General features: G+C 41.5%; 1 long non-coding RNA gene across 3 annotated transcripts in view; it reads right to left on the bottom strand.

Annotated features, from left to right (window-relative positions):
* Positions 1 to 21,629, bottom strand: part of LOC109253741 (uncharacterized) — a 112,784-nt gene that overhangs the window by 86,161 nt on the left and 4,994 nt on the right. The window lies entirely within an intron of this gene.

Here is a 21,629-nt window from a genome sequence, read left to right as displayed (position 1 = left end):
GGCAGCCACTTCTGGATCCTAGTTCTTGCTCCATCCTTATTCGTGTATTAGCTGGATGACCTTGACCTCATGGGATTCAGATAAAATGACCTAGGTGAAAGCATTTGATAAATGTGATACAAATGTTTGGTTTTATTACATGACTTTATTTGAGAACGTAGTGAAAGTTTCCATGCTAACAAGGACGTCACCTCTCCACCCACCCATGTAACCAGACCCTGCCCTGGTCACAACTTGTGCTAATGTCTGTTTTTCCATATTTAGAAATTATTCCTTGCTTAGCATGGCCCTGCTCTAAACTCCTCTTTTAAAATGCATACCCCAACCCCAGGGACACTCCTCCTCAAAGACAGCCCCTTAAGTGTCTAGGATCTCAGTGCGAAAGAGTTTTTTGGATCTTTCCTGTCTGATTATAGCCAGGATGAAACCACAGGAGATCTGTGGGCAGAGTGTTCAGAAAATGGTGGTGAAAATAACCTGCTGTCCTTACGTTTAGCCCCCACTGATTCTTTGTCAAATAAATCATAATTTTTATCGAAGTATATTATATGCTGATTTACTATGGTATATTACTGTGTCTAAAATGCTTACACTACCAAAAAAAAAAAAAAAAAAAAGCAAGACCTCTGTCTCTTTGTCCCCCCTCCCCACCACTTGGCCTATCTCACTTTCAAGTTTTAACTTTTTTTTTCTGATAGTTACTTCCATATTGTTAAATAGCATGCATGCATTGTTGTCTTTTGATTCATTATAATTATCTGTTGGGGTCTGGTCCATGAGGATTCAATTTCCTTACAACCCCCCCCCCATTCTACCAATTGTTATATCGTACTTTAAAGTTTGCATCGTTATGGTTACACAAATATCAACCGATGAGCCAAGATACATAGTATGATTACATTTCCTTCCGTAGACAGTTTCTGTTCTTTCAGTAGTTAATGATTACCTGATTCATTCCCCTCCTTTGCATAGTTTATCTGAACCTGGAGCCAAGTCTTTCCATACCTACCAATGGTCTTGTGAAAATGCTTGTCAGTCCAATTGTCTTTATGGTCACATGAGCAAAGCTTTCAGATTATCTCTCAGGTTTGTCACTTTTGTGTGGGTTTTGAAGACTTTTCCACCTATAAGTGTCCCTCCTGGACAGTTGTGCTCTGAGCTCGCCGAAAAGCTGTCATCCTGTAAATTCCTTTCACCTCTCCCTTGGATGGGAACCCTGTTTTGTGAATCTCTCTCTTGGTTTACATCCTTGCTTTGGTTGAGTGTCACCACCTGAGTAGGGATGCATTATAGGCAACATTTTAAAAAAATGTTTTTAATGTTTCTATATTTTTGAGAGAGACAGAGAGACAGAACATGAGTGGGGAGGAGCAGAGAGAGAGGAAGACAAAATCTGAAGCAGGCTCCAGCTTCCAGATTCTGAGCTGTCGACACAGAGCCCAATGAGGGGCTCGAACCCATGAACTGTGAGATCATGACCTGAGCTGGAGTCAGACGCTTAACCAACTGAGCCACCCAGGCACCCCTATAGCCACCCAGGCGCCCCTATACCCAACATTTTTGAGACTTTGCTGAGGAAAGAAATCTTGGTTGAAAATAATCACTTGCTCAGAATTTCAAAGGCATTAATTACCCCATTGCATAAAATCTTGTTGAGAAGCCCGATACTTGATATGTGACTTATTTTATTTTTCTCTCAGGAAGTTTTCAGGTTCTTCTCTCTATCCCTAGTGTTCTTGAATCTCACAATGTTCTCATGCTGGATTCTAGGTGGGCCCTTTAAATCTGAAGACTCGTGTCCTTGGCAGCTGGGGAAAGAATTTTGCATTATTTCATTGATAATTTTCTCCCACCATTTTCTGTTTTCTTTCTGGAAATTCTTATTAGTTTGATGATGGATGGGTTGGATTGTTCTTCTACCTTATTTTTATTTTGTAAGCTACATAAAGATGGGATTTTTGTCAGTTTGTTGCTGTTGATGATGATAATGTAACGATATATTCCAAGAGCCTAGAACCGTATCTGGCACATAGTAAGTGCTCAAGCAATTTTGATGAATGAAATGAAATTTTTTTGTTCAACTTTCTGTGTGATTTCCTCAATTTTATCTTCAAACCTGTTCACTTAATTTGTTTTTTGCTATCATATTAACTTTCAAAAACTCTTTCGTATTCCTTGATTAACTTTCTTTTATATAATCATGTTCTTGTTTTAGTGATGTATGATCTCTTATTTCTTTGAGGATATAAATTATTGTTTCACAGACATTTTCTTCCACTCTCTAAAATGCTTCAGTACCTTTTCCCTTTGCGTTGGTCTCTGTCTTTCAAGCTGAAGCTTTCTTTCCAAAGACTGGTGACTTTTGGCCATCCATTCCTGTTTAGGAATGAAGAACTAAAAAACACTTGAAGGTGTGCTGCATACGTGGGGCTTAGTAATGTTTGGGCAGAAATTCATGCCTACGATTTTTTTTGAGGACGTTAAGATTTATTATAGGAGAAAAAATGAAGAATTTGGCTTTCTTTTTCTATATTCAGGGTGATGTGCAAGATGATGCAATATGAAAACTATACCTTGATTAAAATTCAGTGATATCCCTTATTCCTTTTTTTAATTTTTTAAATACGAAATTTATTGTCAAATTGGTTTGCATACAACACCCAGTGCTCATCCCAAAAGGTGCCCTCCTCAATACCCATCCCCCACCCTCCCCTACCTCCCACCCCCCATCAGCCCTCAGTTTGTTCTCAGTTTTTAAGAGTCTCTTATGCTTTGGCTCTCTCCCCTCTAACTTCTTTTTTTTTCCCTTCCCCTCCCCCATGGGTTTCTGTTAAGTTTCTCAGGATCCACATAAGAGTGAAAACATATGGTATCTGTCTTTCTCTGTATGGCTTATTTCACTTAGCATCACACTCTCCAGTTCCATCCACGTTGCTACAAAGGGCCATATTTCATTCTTTCTCATTGCCACGTAGTACTCTATTGTGTATATAGACCACAATTTCTTTATCCATTCACCAGCTGATGGACATTTAGGCTCTTTCCATAATTTGGCTATTGTTGAGAGTGCTGCTATAAACATTGGGGTACAAGTGCCCCTATGCATCAGCACTCCTGTATCCCTTGGGTAAATTCCTAGCAGTGCTATTGCTGGGTCATAGGGTAGGTCTATTTTTAATTTTTTGAGGAACCTCCACACTGTTTTCCAGAGTGGCTGCACCAATTTGCATTCCCACCAACAGTGCAAGAGGGTTCCCGTTTCTCCACATCCTCTCCAGCATCTGTTGTTTCCTGAGTTGCTAATTTTAGCCACTCTGACCAGCGTGAGGTGGTATCTGAGTGTGGTTTTGATTTGTATTTCCCTGATGAAGAGCGACGTTGAGCATCTTTTCATGTGCCTGTTGGCCATCCGGATGTCTTCTTTAGAGAAGTGTCTATTCATGTTTTCTGCCTATTTCTTCACTGGATTATTTGTTTTTCGGGTGCGGAGTTTGGTGAGCTCTTTATAGATTTTGGATACTAGCCCTTTGTCCGATATGTCATTTGCAAATATCTTTTCCCATTCCGTCAGTTGCCTTTTAGTTTTGTTGATTGTTTCCTTTGCAGTGCAGAAGCTTTTTATCTTCATGAGGTCCCAATAGTTCATTCTTGCTTTTAATTCCCTTGCCTTTGGAGATGTGTCAAGTAAGTGATTGCTGTGTCATGCCTACAATTTTTAAGTTTTTCTAGAGTCCTCTAAGCTTGTTGATATTCCTTTATAACACTTAAGTCTCCTTTTAGTATTTATTTGTATCTCCAGCCACTGTGGCCAACACACTGTTCCTAAGCTCTACTGAGTCCACAATTCTTGACTGCCTTTCCATTTTTTTTTGTTAAAATGCGTTTATGGCCATTTTTTGAGTGTAGTTACACACAATGTGACATTAGTTCCAGGTGTACAAATAGCGATTCAACTTCTCTATATGTTATGCCGTGCTCACCGCAAGTGTAGTTACCATCTGTCACCACACAACACTCTTATATCATTGACCTTTTATTCCCGTGCTGTATTGATTCCATAAATGCCATTCCATTTTCTTTTTTTCCATTTCTCTCTCTCAGCCTCTTCATCCACCTATTCCTTCTCCTATCTTCTTTCTCTTTTCCCCTCAATAATTTACTGAGCACCTGCTGCCAGGTACTTTGCTAAGTACACCGTGCTACAGGTATCAAAATGAATAAGACATGGTCCCTTCCTTCAAAGCCCTCATGATCTAGGGGAGGAGACAGCTGCACACTCAGATGACATCAATATAATGTCTTCCCTGCCATTATAAAGAAACATATACGACGCTATGCAAGCCCAGAAGAGGGGCTCAGGAAAGCATTCCCAGAAGTAGGATGTTTGAGCTGAGTGTTAAAGGGCACTATATTCATTTCCTAGGGCCACTGTAACAAATTATAACAAATGCATTGTCTTCATGCAGCCTCCATTTATTATCTCCTAGCTCTGTGGGCTAGAAGTCTGGGTACAGTGTGACTTGGCTGCTTCCTATGCTTTGAGTTACATAAGGTCAATGCCAAGATGTCAGTGACCACATTCCTTTCTGGGGCTCTGGAAATGAATGCACTTCCAAGCATTCAGGTTGATGGTTAAATTCAGCTCCTCATAGTTGTGGGACTGAGGTCCTTGTTTCCTTGCTGGCTATCAGCCAGAGGCCAGTCTTTGCTTCCAGAAGCCACCCTCGTTCCTTCTCATGGTTTCCGTGTGGCCTCCCTCCAGCAACACTGAGTTGAGTCTGTCTCCCACTCGAAATCTCTCTGACTTCTTTCGCCACATCTCTGTGACTCCAGCTGGAGAAAGTTCTCTGCTTTCAAGGGCTCATGTGATTGGATTGGGCCCACCTAGATAATCCAGGATTACCTTCCATATCTTGGGGAATGTGACCTTAATTACATCTGCATAGTCCCTTTTACTATATGGCTACAAGTTCCAGGGGTTAGGACTTGAATATTGTTGGGGGCCATTCTGCCTACAATAATTTCATTCAGGAAAAATGAGGGAAAGAGTGTTCTGGACACAGGCCTAGAGAGGTGAGAAAACACTGACTTCAGGAAGCCACAGGCAGTTCAATACAATGGCACATGTGTCAGAATTAGGTTGGAGGGGCGCCTGGGTGGCTCGGTCGGTTAAGCTTCCGACTCTTGATTTAGGCTCAGGTCACAATCTCATAGTCATGAGATCGAGCCCCACATCAGGTTTTGTGCTGGATGTGGAGCCTGCTTGAGATTCTCTCTCTCTCTCTCTCTCTCTCTCTCTTTCTGCCCCTCCCCCACCCCATTCCCTCTCTCTCAAAAACAAAAGTTACAACTGTAGAGAGAAGCAGTGGCCAGATAATAATGGGGCCTCACTATGCCAACTCTCCTGTTCTCCTTAGTGTCCTTTCTCCCCTGAGTCGTTTGGAAACACTGTATCTGATGATCAGAATGTTTCATTTCAATTCTTCCATGTTGCCAGTTGAAATTCTCTGTTCTCCCCATCTGAATTTTTCCTGGCTGGTCCTAGCCTCCGTTGTGGCCTGGTTTCATGCCAGCCTTCAGCCTCTTTCCTTCCACAGTCAGCTCCCTGCTCCCCGTACTGGCAAGGAAGAATCTTTGCAACTGGTGCATTTGCCATCTGGACAGCCATATGTAATCCCACAAATCTTGGTCTAATTTTCCCACAACACTACTTGCATCGTGTCACTACACTGCTCAATGGATCCTGATGGCACTTTCTTGCCAGTGGAACCCAAACCAAATTCTTAAGCTAGCATTGCCAAGTCTGAGTCTACCCTGCCTGGCCAACATTCTCACATGCTCCAACCTAGGCAGCCTGGCCTCTTCTTTGCCTTCTGCCTACCATAGTCACTCCTTCTTCGTCCCTCTGTGCATCCAAAACATGCCCAGCCTCTGAGACACGGCATAAACTGCACATTCTTCATGAAATTTTCCCCAAGACGTGAGCCATTGTTAATCCTTGTTTCTCTTCCTAACTTGCCATGTCTCCTCATATGTGACTCTACCCTGCACGTTTACACTAAGTTAAACACATTTCACCCTTCATCACAAACTTCCTTTTTAATATAAAGTTTATTTATTTTGAGAGAGAAATAGAGCACGTGCATGCCTGAGCAGGGGAGGGGCAGAGAGACCGGGAGAGAGAGCAGTCCAAGCAGGCTCCATGCTGCCCGCACAGAGTCTGACACAGGGCTCGATCTCACGAACCGTGAGATCGTGACCTGAGCTGAAACCAAGAGTCGGCCGCTTTACTGACTGAGCCGCCCAGGTGCACCGCCCCCATCACAAACTTTCTTTGACTTTCACGATGCCATGTGTGGAAATCCCATCTTTCCAACTGCACTATAAACTACTTGTAGACAGGCCCCATGCCCCATTTAATTTGGGATAGAATTCTTCTCAGCTGTGATCCAAATATCAGACATTTTGGATACAGATTTGAGAAATGTGAAAATGCACATGTATCTCTGTTCCATCTCTAAATTAAATAGTCATCTAAACTGAAACTTGAGGGGAGAAGATTTCCCATAATATCATTTTCTAGATAGGATTACGAAATCTTTATCTCTGGCATCAGAAATTTTAACCAAGTTTCCCTTAATATTTACATAGGTTCCATGTCAATGGATGCGTGTCCTTATCATTGTTCTCTTTAGCTTTACCTCACAGGCCAGTATTTTGTCACTTGGCCAAAGATGTGGATGATTTATTACTGCTTGATCTGACTGCTGCATAGTTTTTCACCAGGCAGTGATGGGGCAAGAGAGCTACTCTTTGGAGAAGCTGCCAGACTTTGCCCTAAGACATTTTGCAAATAAGATAGTGGATTTATTGCAAAACTCATTCCAAGAAACAAAAGTGCATAGTAAATTCAGTTCCAAATCACGAAGTCCGTAAGGTTCTCACTAGAGGGCTTTGGGGACTCAAAAACCCAAATCTTTCTTTTGATTCTAAGCAGAAAACTATTACTGGAAGTGCCGACAGTTGATAACTCGGAGACATATGGTCCTATTCTCTTTCTCCAAAATGAGAATGGTGGGCTTAGCAGTAAATTGATAGTGTAAGTAAATCTAGCACTTGAAAGAATTTAATTAAATTTCTCCCATCTTCAGTGTAAACAGCAGACAGGATCTATCCTTCTGGTAAGGGGAGGTAATGGAGTTTCCCTATGGCAAATGGCTATTGCACTAGACTAGCTCCTGTTGAAAAGGCAGGAATGATGCTCATGCAAGATAGCCTGTAGTCAACAGCAGATAAAGACTCTCCAATTTTGAGAGGGAAATATATCACATGTCAGCTTCTTAGGAGCACCAAGCATTCATTCCTGTGAGCTCTAATACAATAGCTAATAGATTCCACAGCAAAATAAAAAGGACCCATTCTCACCAGATGGTAACCAATGTTGCAAGTGCAGCCAGGGAGTGGGGCGGAGGGGAGGGGAGGAAGGAATGGAAACATGGATGGTGTAGACCTTAGGTGAAAAATATTCCAGAATAATGCTAACATTTAGGAAGCTAACAACTGCTCTGGGGTCCCAGAAATCTGGATGGCTAATCGAATTTTTTTTTTTTTTTGGCTGTTGTTTTTTCTAAGAAGAGAAGGAGTTCACACAGAAAGTCTTTAACCAGTTCAGATGGATACACAGTAAATAGTAAAGCATCAACCAATCCTGTTGTGCCATTCAGCACCTTGTCTATGTGGAAAATACCAGTAAAACAAGTTTGGAAACAAAACTTTCTTGCAAATACAGATGCTTCCAACTTTATGCGGGTAGGACTTAAAGCTATTTTATGAAACGGGAAAATATAGAGTGGTTACAGGCCTGAATCTGGCCAAAGTTGTGACAAAAATAAAAGTTATCTCATCTTTTTGTCTGTGCCCCTTCCTCTCCCACGTCTCATTTCGGTAGTGACACTCAGAGCCACTAACAGTGGCCTTTACTCTCCAGACTCTGTGTACCTCTGCTTTTGTGTTCATGCCCTTCCCTCTGCCAGAGGTGTCCTTCCCTCCTTGCCTCCTGTCCACTTGAAGGAGACCTCTTCTTCAAGATTCGAGGGGCACCTCCTCCATGAAGTTTCCCAGATTCTGCTCACACTCCCAATACTTCCTTTGTGCTACGCCTACTGGGACCTGTCTACATGTCCACCATTACACCTAAAGCTTTTCATCACGTCTTTGCATCATGTCTTTGTTTCTCTTCTCTAAAGTATAGGTTCAGTGAAAGCAGGCGCACGCGTTTGTAACTCCCTATATATCTGTAGTCTTTAGTACGGGAACCAGCACATAGCAGTTGCTCAATATGTTTGCCAAATGAAAAACGCTTTAAGTACAAGGTATAAAGCAAACGTGATGCTAAAGCAGTGTGCCTAAAAACAATCATTTCCTCATTTCAATCGTCTTCTTGATCAACTCCACTCACCACCTAGTTGATTCATTTGTAAGAGTGATGTTTACCTCTATTTTGGCGCTTACGACTGTCTCCCTCTCAATTCCTTATTTTTAAACATTTATTCTTTCTCTAGTAGACTTCCAGTTTCTGGAGGGCAGGGGATGTTTCTTCTGTGCACTGTATACAATAGGCACTCAATAAACATTTGTTAATTCCTTACTTTGTGCATAGCTGTTTACCGTTGGCAAGGCTCTTCACGGTAACCCAATGAGATAAGCAAAGCATTATTCTCTTCACCTCTTCACTTACTTTAATTAAAGAAACTGATTGGGGCGCTGTTTCAGTTGGTTAAGCATCCCACTCTTGACTTCAGCTCAGGTCATGATCTCACAGTTCATGGGTTTGAGTCCCACATCAGGCTCTGAGCTGACAGTGCGGACCCTACTTAGGATTCTCTCTCTCTCCCCCTCTCTCTGCCTCTCTCTCTCTCTCTCTCTCTCTCTCTCTCTCTCTCTCTGTCTCTCTCTCAAAATAAACAAATTTAAAAAAAAAGAAACTGATGGTCAGAATGCACCAGAGCCTCACCTATCTTCAAAGAGTGGGCAAGGATCAGGGCTGAAAGGCCTCCCACTTCTTGCAGAGAGGTCTTTTGCTCCCTCCCCTGGTTCTCCCCATTTGGTTCATTGCTGTAAACCACCTAATTGAATGGGTTTGGGAGTTTCGGGGAATTTTTGATGTTTTGTTTTACCAATTTCAACTTCTATTAGCTTGCAATATAACATAAAGCAAGCCTCGTACAGCATTCTATATCTTTTTGTGAGACAGCTACAATCTAGATTTTAAGAAAGCTTCTCAACTCAAAACTGTACTTTGCAGTTTTTGACCTGTTTTAATTGAGATATAATTGACATGTAACATGACATTTGTTTCAGGTGTACAACATAATGATTTGATATTTGTATACATTGTGAAATATAATCAAATGCTTTTGACAGTGAGTAGTGGAGATCTTTCAGGGCCTGGCCTTTGGTGATGCACGACCCTCTTCTGTTTTCTGGAGCTAAGACAAAGAAAGTAATCTTTCTCTGGAGCCAGCCCAGAACCTAGATCTAATTACATCAAAATACACGTTGGCTTAGTGGTTAGTCAATCACATAATTGATGTGAAGAAAACAATACTGTTTTATACCATGCATTATATTTCTTCAACGTCCATTCAGTGACATTACTGCATTCAGACCATCCATCAATTCTGAGAGGAAAGGTAAGGCAAACATTTTTATCCCCAGGTGAAAGATAAGAAAACAGTCCAGAATGATTAATTACCTCGGGTTGGATAGTTACTATTTCCTTGGCTGTGAAAAAAAAAAATTGAGAAGCCTGGAGACTATTTAAAATAACTTTTATCAGCAACCAAGGTGAATATGCACTGTGAGTCAAACAACTTGAAGCTCCATCAAACCAACCAACCACACAACAAAAGAGGGGAAACCTTCGTGTGGCTAACTGGCAAATTCGGAAGGGTTATTGTTGAGAAACAGGTGTCAAATAAATGAAATGTCAGTTTTATTACATTAGTCTCTGGCAGGCAAGTGTGGAAGGCAACGGTGCGCTCTGGCTGGTTGGTTCAAACGGTGTTGCAATACCAAAAAAAAGAGAAAATAAATTGTACTAATGTTTCGTACATTGCTCACTGCACAAGAACTTCTTCAACGCGCTACAGAAAAGGGTTCTTTTATGATCCTTGGCAAACTTGAAGGAAGATCCTGATTTCTATCACGATGCCACATAACTTTTCTGGACCTCGGTGTTTTCATCTATAAAATGAGGGAAATGATGGTTATTCCATAGTGGGTTGCTGCGGGAGTTATGCAGCTCAACGTCTAGCACATAATGCAAGGCACCGGTGAGGGGCAAACGAAAATCGCTTGAAAGTAAGTGTTACTTGAAAATGTCTTCCTTCAGAAGTGAAAGATATTACTTGTCACAAAAACGTAATGACAAGGAATAGTTGGGTATAATATTTAACTGCTGATAACATAGCTGATGTTGCTAAGTAAACAAACAGTGAAATCATAAGTATGCTAGGCATGTGCTGTTGTCTTTCAAAGTGCTTCCCTTGGGAGGACATCTACTTGTTCTTGTGATGCTCAAACTATCTCTAGGAATAAGAATTGCCTTCAGAGCCAACTACAGGTCCTCAAGAAAGTCAATCTCATTTCTTAATTGTCACACTTCATTTTTAACTCAAAATTTATGGCCTAGCTCTATCACTTGTCTTATTCATTTGACTTGGCTCTAAATGGCATGTGGCCATTCCCAAACACATTGTCTGCTCTCCAATGACCAAAGTCTATTCCAGCTGAGTAAATTTGAACATGTGCCACATGCTGTGAAGGCAGTTATCAAGTATCTTCAAATAATCTTTCAAGGATATTATTTCAAAGAGGCTACACACATGCCTAAGTTCCGGTGTATTTGTTTTTCAATTAATGTCATCACTTCATATTAGCAGTGTCTAAGGGGATATTTGGAGCAGAATAATTGGAGTTGAAGCTAAGGCAAACATCATAGCCTTGTTTTGTTGTTGGAAATGTGTCACTCTCCCTGATATGCCCTATCTCTATCTCTGTACTAGAGGCCTTCTTGACTTCTGGTGGCAAATGTTTGCTAAGTGTTCATGGGACCATTCAACTCCTTACTTTGATTTTTAAGAACATGGACAGTGTTTTATACAACCTTGACTCCCACAAACTACCCAGAATAGTGCCTCATACTGAGTAGAATCATAGATTCATAGACTAGGAGCGCTAAAGAGAACCTTCAGAGATTGAAACTCCAAGCCAGGAAGTGATGAATCTGGGTTATATACTTCTTAGTCTACTGCTGTAGCCAGCATACCACATTTGAATGAATAAACTCAGATGTCCTGGTTGCTTATTATTTGGGTGAATTTGGACATCTAGTATGGGTTGGCAGTCTTATTTCTATAGCCTCCTCTGAACCCTGATTTACTGCTGCAAATACGTTATACTTTGGTATGATGCTCCCAGTCTAAGCCCCCTGCCCCTCGCTTCCTAGCATGATACTACAAATGTATTTTTCTGGATGCATAGGCAAAAATCAGCACAATCTGTGTTATCTAAAACTAATAATGTAGTTGGTTTACCTCTAGCCCATATAGAATAGTAAGTAAATATTGTCCAATTAGCAGTAACACCCAAAATAGGAGATTGTGTTCAGCCACAGTGTTGGTTTTTAAATGATGTGATTTTGTGATGTGATTGTGTGATGATTATGGGAGGCAAAAGTCCAACCAGATGAACTAAATTTTAATATCTACTAAAATGCTGACTAAAGGACAAATCAGCTAGTTGTTTGGGGTCACTTTCCACTCCATAAAAATATCACTTCTAAATGACCCAACTATCCACTGTCACAAATCTGCCACGCCCCTTGTCTCTTAATTCATGGGAATATGCTGTGGTTTAGTAAGAAAGAGTCTTTCCGATCCTCTCCATTCTGATACTATCCCAGGTAGTGACTCTGAATTGGACTCTCCCCCTTTAGGTAGAAGTCTAAGTCTCCTGTTTTTCTTCATTCTCTACCTAGTCCATCCCCTATATGGTTCTCTTACCTGCTCTCATCTTGCTGACCCCAAGGCAAATTCAATGAGTGCCTGAAAATAGCTCACAAAGTCCAATTCAACCAAGAGCCCTTGATGTGCAATGCCAGGATACAGGAAGCAGACTCTTCAGTTAGAGCTCCCTTTATAATGTAAACAAATCCCTGTAGGAATTGGATCCAGGGAATCCATCTTTTAAAGAAAGACATGGAGGGGCGCCCGGGTGGCTCAGTCCATTGAGGGACTGACTCTTGATTTTGGCTGGGGTCATGATCCCAGGGTGGTGGGATCAAGCCTTGCGTTGGGCTCCGTGCTGAGTATGGAGCCTGCTTAGAATTCTCTCTCTCTCTCTCTCTCTCTCTCCCCCTTTCTACTCCTCTCCCAAACTCCTGCACTCTCTCTCTAAAATAAAATCAAATTTTTAAAAAGGCTTTAAAAATAAAAGACACAGAGACAAAATACTCCTCAGAAGTCATTCAAATTTTAACATGAACTTGTACATACTCCTACCCTGCTATTAATGGTATGGAAGGCTCTCACGATAGGCATTTGAATGAAAAAGAAACAGGGTACAAAACACTGTGTGCAGTGTAACAATATATATAGGTATGTCCTGCTTTTCAAAAGTTTGCATCACACCACTTTCCTTTTATGAAAGACATACATTGATACCCATTTTTGCTAAGCGATAGAAATCCAAAGCGGATTTTTGCTTTTAGGAAAAAAGAGGAAACACAAGGAGAGGGTTGAGTGTTGGTTTGGCGGTGAGCTTTTGTAGAGGTGGCTCATTCCCGGAGCAGCGAGAGTGGCGCCTCCCAGCCCCTTCCCTGGCGACTACCCTCAGCATGTCAGCATCCAGCCACCAAAGCTTTGAACCATTGTCTGGGAGCATCTGTCCTCTATCTGGATTTATTTTGTCCCTCCATTAGCAAGATGTGTACTAAGTTACCAGAAAATCCTAAGAGAGGTGATTTTTTGGACCTGGGAATGCTCAAATTTTTCCCCATATAATGAATGGCAGTTGTCTCTTAGCTTTAAGCCATTTCAGCTTATGAAAAACTTCATAGGGATGCTCTAGTTTTGGGTAGTGGAGAAAATAGGTATATCTTAAATATAGTACGGTTGATTTGGTGTGATGAGAATGGTCCTTTACTTCTGTGGTCTCCCCAAATCCCATAACCCCAGTCTAATCATGAGAAAAACATCAAGCAAACCCCACTGAGGGACATTCTATAAATACATGACCAGTACTCCCCAAAACTGTCGATGTCGGGGTGTCTGGATGGCGCAGTCAGTTAAGCAGCTGACTCTTGGTTTTGGCTCGGTCATGATCTCATGGTTCTGAGTTCGAGCCCCTGGTTGGTCTCTGCACTGACAGAGTGGAGCCTGCTTGGAATTTTTCTCTCCCTCTCGCTCTCTGCCCCTTCCGGGCTCGCTCTCTCTCTCTCTCTCTCTCTCTCTCTCTCTCTTAATAAATAAATAAATAAACATAAACATTTTAAAAACCTGTCAATATCAACAAAAACAAAGAAGGTGTGAGAAAATGTCACAGCTAGGAGGAGCTTAAGAAAATAGGACAACCAAATGTAATGTGGTAACTAATAGATGAGATCTCAGGCAGATAAAGGACATTAGCTAAAAACTAAGGAAGTGTGAAAAACATATAGACTGCTATCAATCATAATGAAGCAATATTGATTCATCAATTTTAACAAGTGTACCATACTAATGTAAGACGTTAATAATAGGGGAAACTAAGTGGGGGCTATATGGGTACTCTCTGCACTATCCTCACAATTTTTCTACAAATGTCAATCTATTATAAAAGAAAAGTTTCTTGAAAAATACACAACTGTAGCTACCTCTGGGTAGAAGGATTTTAGGTAAACTTTATGTTCTTCCTTTCCACAGTTCATAGTTTTCTACAATATGTGTATTGCTTTAGTAATAAGAAGAAACGAGAATTTCTTTTTTTTTTTTTTTTTTTTTGAGAGAGAGAGAGAGAGAGAGTGAGAGCATATGAGCGGGGAGGGCAGAGAGAGAGGGAGGGAGAAAATCCCAACCAGGCTCCACGCCGAGCACGGAGCCTGACGTGAGGCTGATCTCACAACGGTGACATCATGACATGTGCCAAAACCAAGAGTGGGAGGCTTAACTGACTGAGCCGCCCAGGCGCCCAAAACATCTATTTCTAAAAGTATGTGAATCTATATTTTATTCATCACAAGAACATCTGCATACATTTAAACATTGCATATGTGTACCAGATCTATTCATTGTGCAAAAGGTTCGTTGTTTATATTGATTTGCAAGCCCCTAAAGGATCTACGGCCCTTAATTAATTAGAGGAGAATAGGATAAGAAGTGGGAAAATAATTCATAATGTCCCTGTAAATTATGAATAGTGGGACTCAGTTCACACTTAAAAGACATTTCCTAACCTTTTTCTCTTAAAAATTTATTTTTGAGAGAGAGAGGGAGACAGAGTGTGAGTGGGGGAGGGGCAGAGAGAGAGGGAGATACAGAATCCCAAACAGGCTCCACGCTGTCAACACACAGCCCAACTTGGGGCTTGAACCCACAAACCATGAGATCATGACCTGAGCCAAAGTCCAACGCTTAACCGACTGAGCCACCCAGGCACCCCGACATTTTCCTAACGCTCATCTTTTCTGACACCCAAAAATGTGCCAAAAAAGGATTTACTTTTCAAGCTGAATTCTCCTATTTGCACATATTTAATTTCAGTTTTCAAATTTACATAAATTATAGAGAGGGAGAAAATAAAGGGCTTTATTTCCTGTTAGGTACCTGGCATGCTGTCATTGGTGAGTACAAGTTTCCTTCCTTACCTTCTTCTTTGTCATTAGGCCTGTTGCTCTTATATTTTTTGTAGCACATACTTGACCTCAGATGTCACCCTAAGTGTCCAAAAATTCATCCCCCAAAACGTGGTTTACAGTATAATAGGTGGCTGAAGGGGCCAGCATAAACAAAGGATAAACCTCACTTTAATCTATCAAAAGTTGTTATGAAATACTCCCTAGATGCTGGGGATACAGGGCCCGACACGTAGTACTGGTCAAGAAATATTTGTTGAGTTAATGAACAAGGTTCCTGTCATCAGGGAGTTTATACACTAATGAAAAAGCAGACAAACAGACAATTAAAATACAATGCGTAAGCATAGTGTTCTATGGGAGCAAAGAAGAGGGGTGCCTTACCTTCCCTGAAGCACTGAAGGGTGGCATCCTCAAAGACAAGACATTTAAGCTCAAATCTAGGGGAGAGAGTAGGCGTTAAATGGGAGAGGTGATGAGTATGGGGTGGGAGAATTTGGAAAAGAGTAAGGTACAGAGGCAAATATGCTCATGGTCTGTCTAAGGAATAATTTATGTAGGGGGTGGTTCCTGCTGAGAATTCATAAGTGAAAAATGTTTTAAAGTCTCTTTGGAACCAAATTAAGGAGATCCTTGAATAGGTACTTCATCTTGGAAGCAATGAGGCATTACCACTTTCCTGTCTGAGTGGGGCACTGACTGATGTATGCAAAGTAGTATTTGAGAACAGCATTCTAGAAATCTTGGGTTGACCTGGAAGGGAGAAAGCACAAGTTAGAAAGGGGAATTAGGAGGCTGCTGTAGTGAGAGGTGATGAGAACCTGAGCTGAGATAATGAGGCTGAGAATAGGAAGAAGTGGTGGCAAATGCATGCAGGAAATACTCATGAGGAAGAATCAATAGAATTTGGTGGCCTGACCAAGTGTGAGAGGGAAAGGGAGATAATCCATACACAGATACTCATTAAGTACATGTGCTTCATCACTTGATTTGACTTGCCTCGGTTCTAAACTAGACCTTGCATCAGAATCCCCTGATGGGCTTAATTCAAACACAGATTCCTGGGCCCAACCCCTGAGTTTCTGATTCAGTAGGTCTTTGATGAGATCTGAGACTACATTTCTAACAAGTTTGCAGGTGATATCAATGCTACCTCTCTGGAAACTATACTTTGGAACCATTGGAGTATGGACTATGTCATACCATTTCTAGCAAACAGGCCATTAGAATCACGTTTTTAGTCTTTTCAACATATGGTGCTAGAACAACTAGTTAGCCACATGCAAAAGAATGAAATCAGACCCTTACCTCATCATATATGTATATGTGTGTGTATATATAGGATGATACCCAAAGTCCTATTTTTATTTTTTTTTATTTATTTTTTTATTTTTTATTTTTTTTCTTTATTTTTGGGACAGAGAGAGACAGAGCATGAACGGGGGAGGGGCAGAGAGAGAGGGAGACACAGAATCCGAAACAGGCTCCAGGCTCCGAGCCATCAGCCCAGAGCCCGACGCAGGGCTCGAACTCACGGACCGCGAGATCGTGACCTGGCTGAAGTCGGACGCTTAACCGACTGCGCCACCCAGGCGCCCCCCAAAGTCCTATTTTTAATAACTGGTGATGGTGGTACCATTGACTGTGATAGGAAACACAAGAGGGGGAAGTTCTGGAGATCAAAAGAAAAAACAAGGAGGGGCACCTGGCTGGCTCAGTCAGTAGAGCATGCGACTCGATATCCAGGTTATGAGTTTGAGCCCCACTTGGGTGTAGAGATTGCTTTAACACACACACACACACACACACACACACACACACACACACACACACACATATGCTGAATATCAGACATAGTAAGTTTGAGATGCCCTTACCATCAGCCAACTCCCTTGGCTCTCAAAATGATCGTCTGGGTTAAATTTGTTCATCTTGTCCACATGGGAAGAGCATTCACTGAATTAATTAGCCCAAGTGCTGTCATCAGCTTGAAAATTAGATTTCTTGGGGCGCCTGGATGGCTCAGTCAGTTAAGCATCCAACTTCGGTTGACGTCATGATCTCACAGATTTGTGAGCTCCAGCACGCATGAAGCTCTCCACTGTCAGTGTGGAGCCTGCTTCGGATCCTCTGTCTCCCTCTCTCTCTGTCTCTCTTTCTCTCACTCTCTCTCTCTAGCTCTCAAAAACAAACACACATTTTTTAAAAAGGAAAATTAGATTTCTCTTTTTAAAATGATTTATTATCCAGACTTTTAGTAACTGGTTCACAGGAGTGGGTTCACCCCTGTACCCTCACCTTCAAACTTCTAATCCCTCAACTTTCCAGGTGACACAAAACGGAGTCCAGACCATTAAAAGCTGGAGGTCAAACTAAGACCTATAATTCCTCAAATCTTGGTGGTTTCTCTAAGGGGCCCACTTAGCAGCAGCAACCCAGCCTCTCACTCAGTGACGCTGTCACAGCAACAAGGATGTGTGTTGTGCCTTCTTTGTTTAAATCCAGGAAATGGATTTTATTGTTATTGTTATCAAAATTTCGAAAATAAAGAGAAAACAAAAGGGGGACGTTTCTAGTTTAATCTTTTGCTGCCACCTAGTGCCAGAACTCAGCATATTCAGCTAGCTGCTCCAGATAAGAAAAAAAATTAACAAGGTTTAATGCATCGCCACCAATTCGAAACAGACAATAACAATGAGCTATTTTAGCAAACAGTATCTATCTTTAAATTAATTTTTCACATTGTTTCTCACATTTTTAAAGATTTGATTTTTAAGTAATCTCTACACGGTGGGTGGGGCTTGAACTCTTGACCCCAAGATCAAGAGTCACAGGCTCCACCAACTGAGCCAGCCAGGCTCCCCAGTATTTCTCAAACTTATAGATCAGCCGTTTCAAGCATTCAGGCACCAGCCCTTCTAAATTACTGAGAATTCAGTTTTCAGGCAATTTCTTTCTAAGCCTCAATTTTGGTTACCTGCTGGGGGGATTCCTGAGAGCACTTGGAGGCCCAAGTAGGTCAGAATATCACTTTCTGTTAGTTGTGAAGCACTTGCACAAATTCTCCTGGGAAGGGGAGTCAAATGGGACTGGAGTCTATAATGGTCTCATAACCATAATTTGCAACTTTTTTAAAGATGTATTTTATTGTCAGAAAGAGAGAGAGAGACTGCGCAGGGGAGAGGTGCAGAGAGAAAGAGAGAATCTTAAGCAGGCTCCATGCTGGGGTGGGCCTCGATCCCAAGACCCTAGGATCACCACCTGAGCCTAAATTAAGAGTCCAACGCTCAACCAACTGAGCCACCGACGTGCCCCCATACTTGGCAACTTTTAAAGAATCTTCAATTTCAGATTAAGGGTTTATACTATATAGCTGAAATTTAGCCTGCAATGTAATTATCATAAATTGCCATTTCTCAAGAAGAATAAAATAGTAAGTGGAGGAGGGGAAGAATGACTTTTTTCCTAGCTTTAGTGAGACATAATTGACCTATAACATCGTGTAAGTTTAAAGTGTACAACGCGATGATTTCATACAACGCGATGTGTGTACTTTGTGAAATGATTACCACAATATGGTTAGTTAATACGTCCTTCACCTCGCATAGTTCCCTTATTTGTATGTGTGCACACACGTGTAGGGGTGTGTGTGTGTGTGCGTGTGGTGAAGATTTTTACGACCTACTCTCTTAATAACTTTCAAAGATACAATACGGTATTGTTAGCTGTAGTCACCATCCCCAGAACTTATTTATCTTCTAACTGGAAATTTGTACCCTTTGACTATCTTTACCCATTTCCCTCAACGACCTGCCCCTGCCAACCACTAACCTACTGTTTCTATGAGTTTGGGTTCTTCTTGTTCTTTCAGATTCCACGTATAAGCGAGACCGTAGCATATTGGTCTTTGTCTGACTCATTTCACTTAGCATAATGTCCTCTGGTTTCATCCATGTTGTCACAAATGGCACTATTTCCTTTTTTTTAAAGGCTGAATAATATTTTATATATATTTCCATGTCTCAGCTGTTGTAAATAATGTTGCAGTGAACACGGGGATGCAGATATGTCTTCAAGAGAGTGATTTAATGTCTTTTTTTATTTATTTAAATTCAAGTCAGTTAACATACAGTGTAGTCTCGGCTTCAGAAGTAGAAACCAGTGATTCATCACTTACATACAACACCCACTGCTCATCCCAACAAGTGCCCTCCTTAACGTCCATCACGCATTTACCCCATCCCCCCAGCCACCTCCCCTCCAGCAACCCTCAGTCTGTTCTCTGTATTTAAGAGTCTCTTATGGTTTCCCTCCCTGTCTATTTTCATCTTATTTTTCCTTCCCTTCCCCTGTGTTCATCTGTCGTGTTTCTTAAATTCCACATATGAGTGAAATCATATGATATCTGTCTTTCTCTGACTGACTTATTTAGCTTCAATTTCCTTTGTAGATAAACCCAGAAGTGGGATTGCTGGATCAATTGCTAATTCTATTTTAAAGTTCTTGAGGAACCTCCACACTGTGTTCCATAGTGCCTGCACCAATTTGCATTCCTGCAGACAGTGCACGAGGGTTCTGTTCTCTCCATATCCCCTCCGACACTTGTCATCTCTTGTCTCTCTGATAATGGCCACAGAATGACTTCCTATGGCATGCGGTAATTTTGAGAAAACTGGCATATTTGCATACATATCATTACAACCAGGGTTTGAACTATTGTGTGGTAATAAATCGTGTAGGTGGTAGAAGCATTTGAGAGGATTACATTTGTATTTGTAAATGGTGTAGTTACAAGGGCAAAGTAAGACATGAAAAGTATAAGGTTTGTTAAAATAAATGTACCAGTTCTCCGCTTGAATCTTCTGCGTCCACCAGCTGTGCGAGCTTATGTAAGTTACTTAACTTCCCTGCGCCTAGTTTCCTCACCTCTAAACGAGGGATGATGACAATAGTACTTGCTGTGAGGATTGAAGTGTTCCACCAGATTCTTGACACCTAGCGAGTGCCCGATAAATAATAACTGCTATTTGTAATAATAGCATTAAAAATAATTAAGCTTACCCCTCGCCTCCTCCCATGGAGTTAAATATGGTCCCCCTGGAAGAGAAAGAGGCTCCCTGTTGCAAATGCTCCAAGGCATTTGGGAAGGTAATTGCGGCAACCTCAGCATCAGCAGCAGGTGCCACAGACCCAAGGTCAGGTGGTCCCTGGCAGGTCCTGCAGGCATGTTCTCAGAGAAGACATGGAATCAGTAGGAACAACCAGCCTTGCTCAAGGTCAGAGAAACAGGAGAATAAAGCCCGAATTCTTTAACATTGTCTTACCACCCATTCGCTACTTTATACTCCAGGGAAACAGAACTTATTGCTGTGAAACAAGGTGGTGAATATATTGTAGGCTCTGGGGACAGACTGGCCTGAGTTTGAATTCTAGCTCTGCCACCAATAAGCTATGCAACTTTGTAGAAGTTACCTAACTTCTCTGAGCCTTACTCCCTTCATTATAAAATTGGGAATGATAATGATAGCACTTAACTCTTGAGGCTATGGCAAGAATTAAATAAAATGATGTGGTGTAAATCACAATGCCTGTCATAGAGTCTGTCATCCATAAATCCCTATCATTATACCATGAAATCATCCAACTTGCCCCAACATCAAATACGGCCTTCATATTTGAAGTAGCCTGGTAGTTTCGAATGAATTGCAATAATCTGAGAAGTACGTCTTCCCTGTCTTTAGCTTTCTAAAGTTCAAACCTGACCATAATCACCGTTTATTAAACACTTACCATATGCCAGGCATTTAGGTACTTTTTCTTAGTCTTTGCAACACCTAAATGAGGCAGACATTATTTTCCCCTTTACACATGCCAAAAGGGAGGCTCAGAGAAGGTTAAGTAACTTTCCCTGGGTCATATAAGCATCACGACCAATATTTGAACCTGGGCCTGGGTGCCGAATCCCCTACTTTCGCTCAGTGTAGTACTCCCTGACCTTTGTAAAATCACCTTCCATGACTTCCAACAGCCTTCAGGGGAAAGGTCACACCCTTCAGGTTACTACACAAGGCTTTGCTTTATCTGGCTCTACTGCCCCCCGGCCCCCCCCCCCCCCACCGACCCTTCTGACCTCCTCACCTACAGCCCAATCACCTCCTGAAAAAACAAAAAAACAAAAAAACAACCTTCCCTAATGCCCTTCCTGAGTCTCCCAGAGCACCCTGGCCATATCTGTATCATGACACTTGTCACATTGTAGTAACTATTGATTTCATGGTATGTGTTCTTCAAAAGGCCACGAACTCCTTAGGACACTGTGTCTTATCCATCTTTTTATTCCCATTATCTGGCAAAGTGCTTGCCACAGAGTAGGAATGTAATCAATGTGTATCGAATGACTGACTGACTGAATGAATGAATGAATAGGTAAACCGTTGAATATTGAGGAGGGAAGGCCCAAGTATAAAGTCCCACCACTTTTTTTTCAACAGCAGTGCTTAAGGTGGGGTCCCTGGACCGGCAGTAGCAGCATTGGGGAACTTAGAAATGCAAATTATCTGCCCTACCCCAGCATCAGAAACTGGGGGGTGGGGCCCCACCTTCTGTATTTTACAATCCTCCAGGTTACCTTCAAGTGTCTGTAAGTTGCGAGTATATTTATACATCGGATTTAAATTGCCAATAAACATGCATATATAAACAACAAAAAAGATTATGTTTATTATTAATACTAAGT

The sequence above is a fragment of the Panthera pardus genome, unplaced genomic scaffold (assembly GCF_024362965.1).
Source record: "Panthera pardus isolate Hobbes unplaced genomic scaffold, ASM2436296v1 HiC_scaffold_27, whole genome shotgun sequence".
Classification (NCBI taxonomy): Eukaryota; Metazoa; Chordata; class Mammalia; order Carnivora; family Felidae; genus Panthera; species Panthera pardus.
This window is presented reverse-complemented; position numbering and strand designations above follow the sequence as displayed.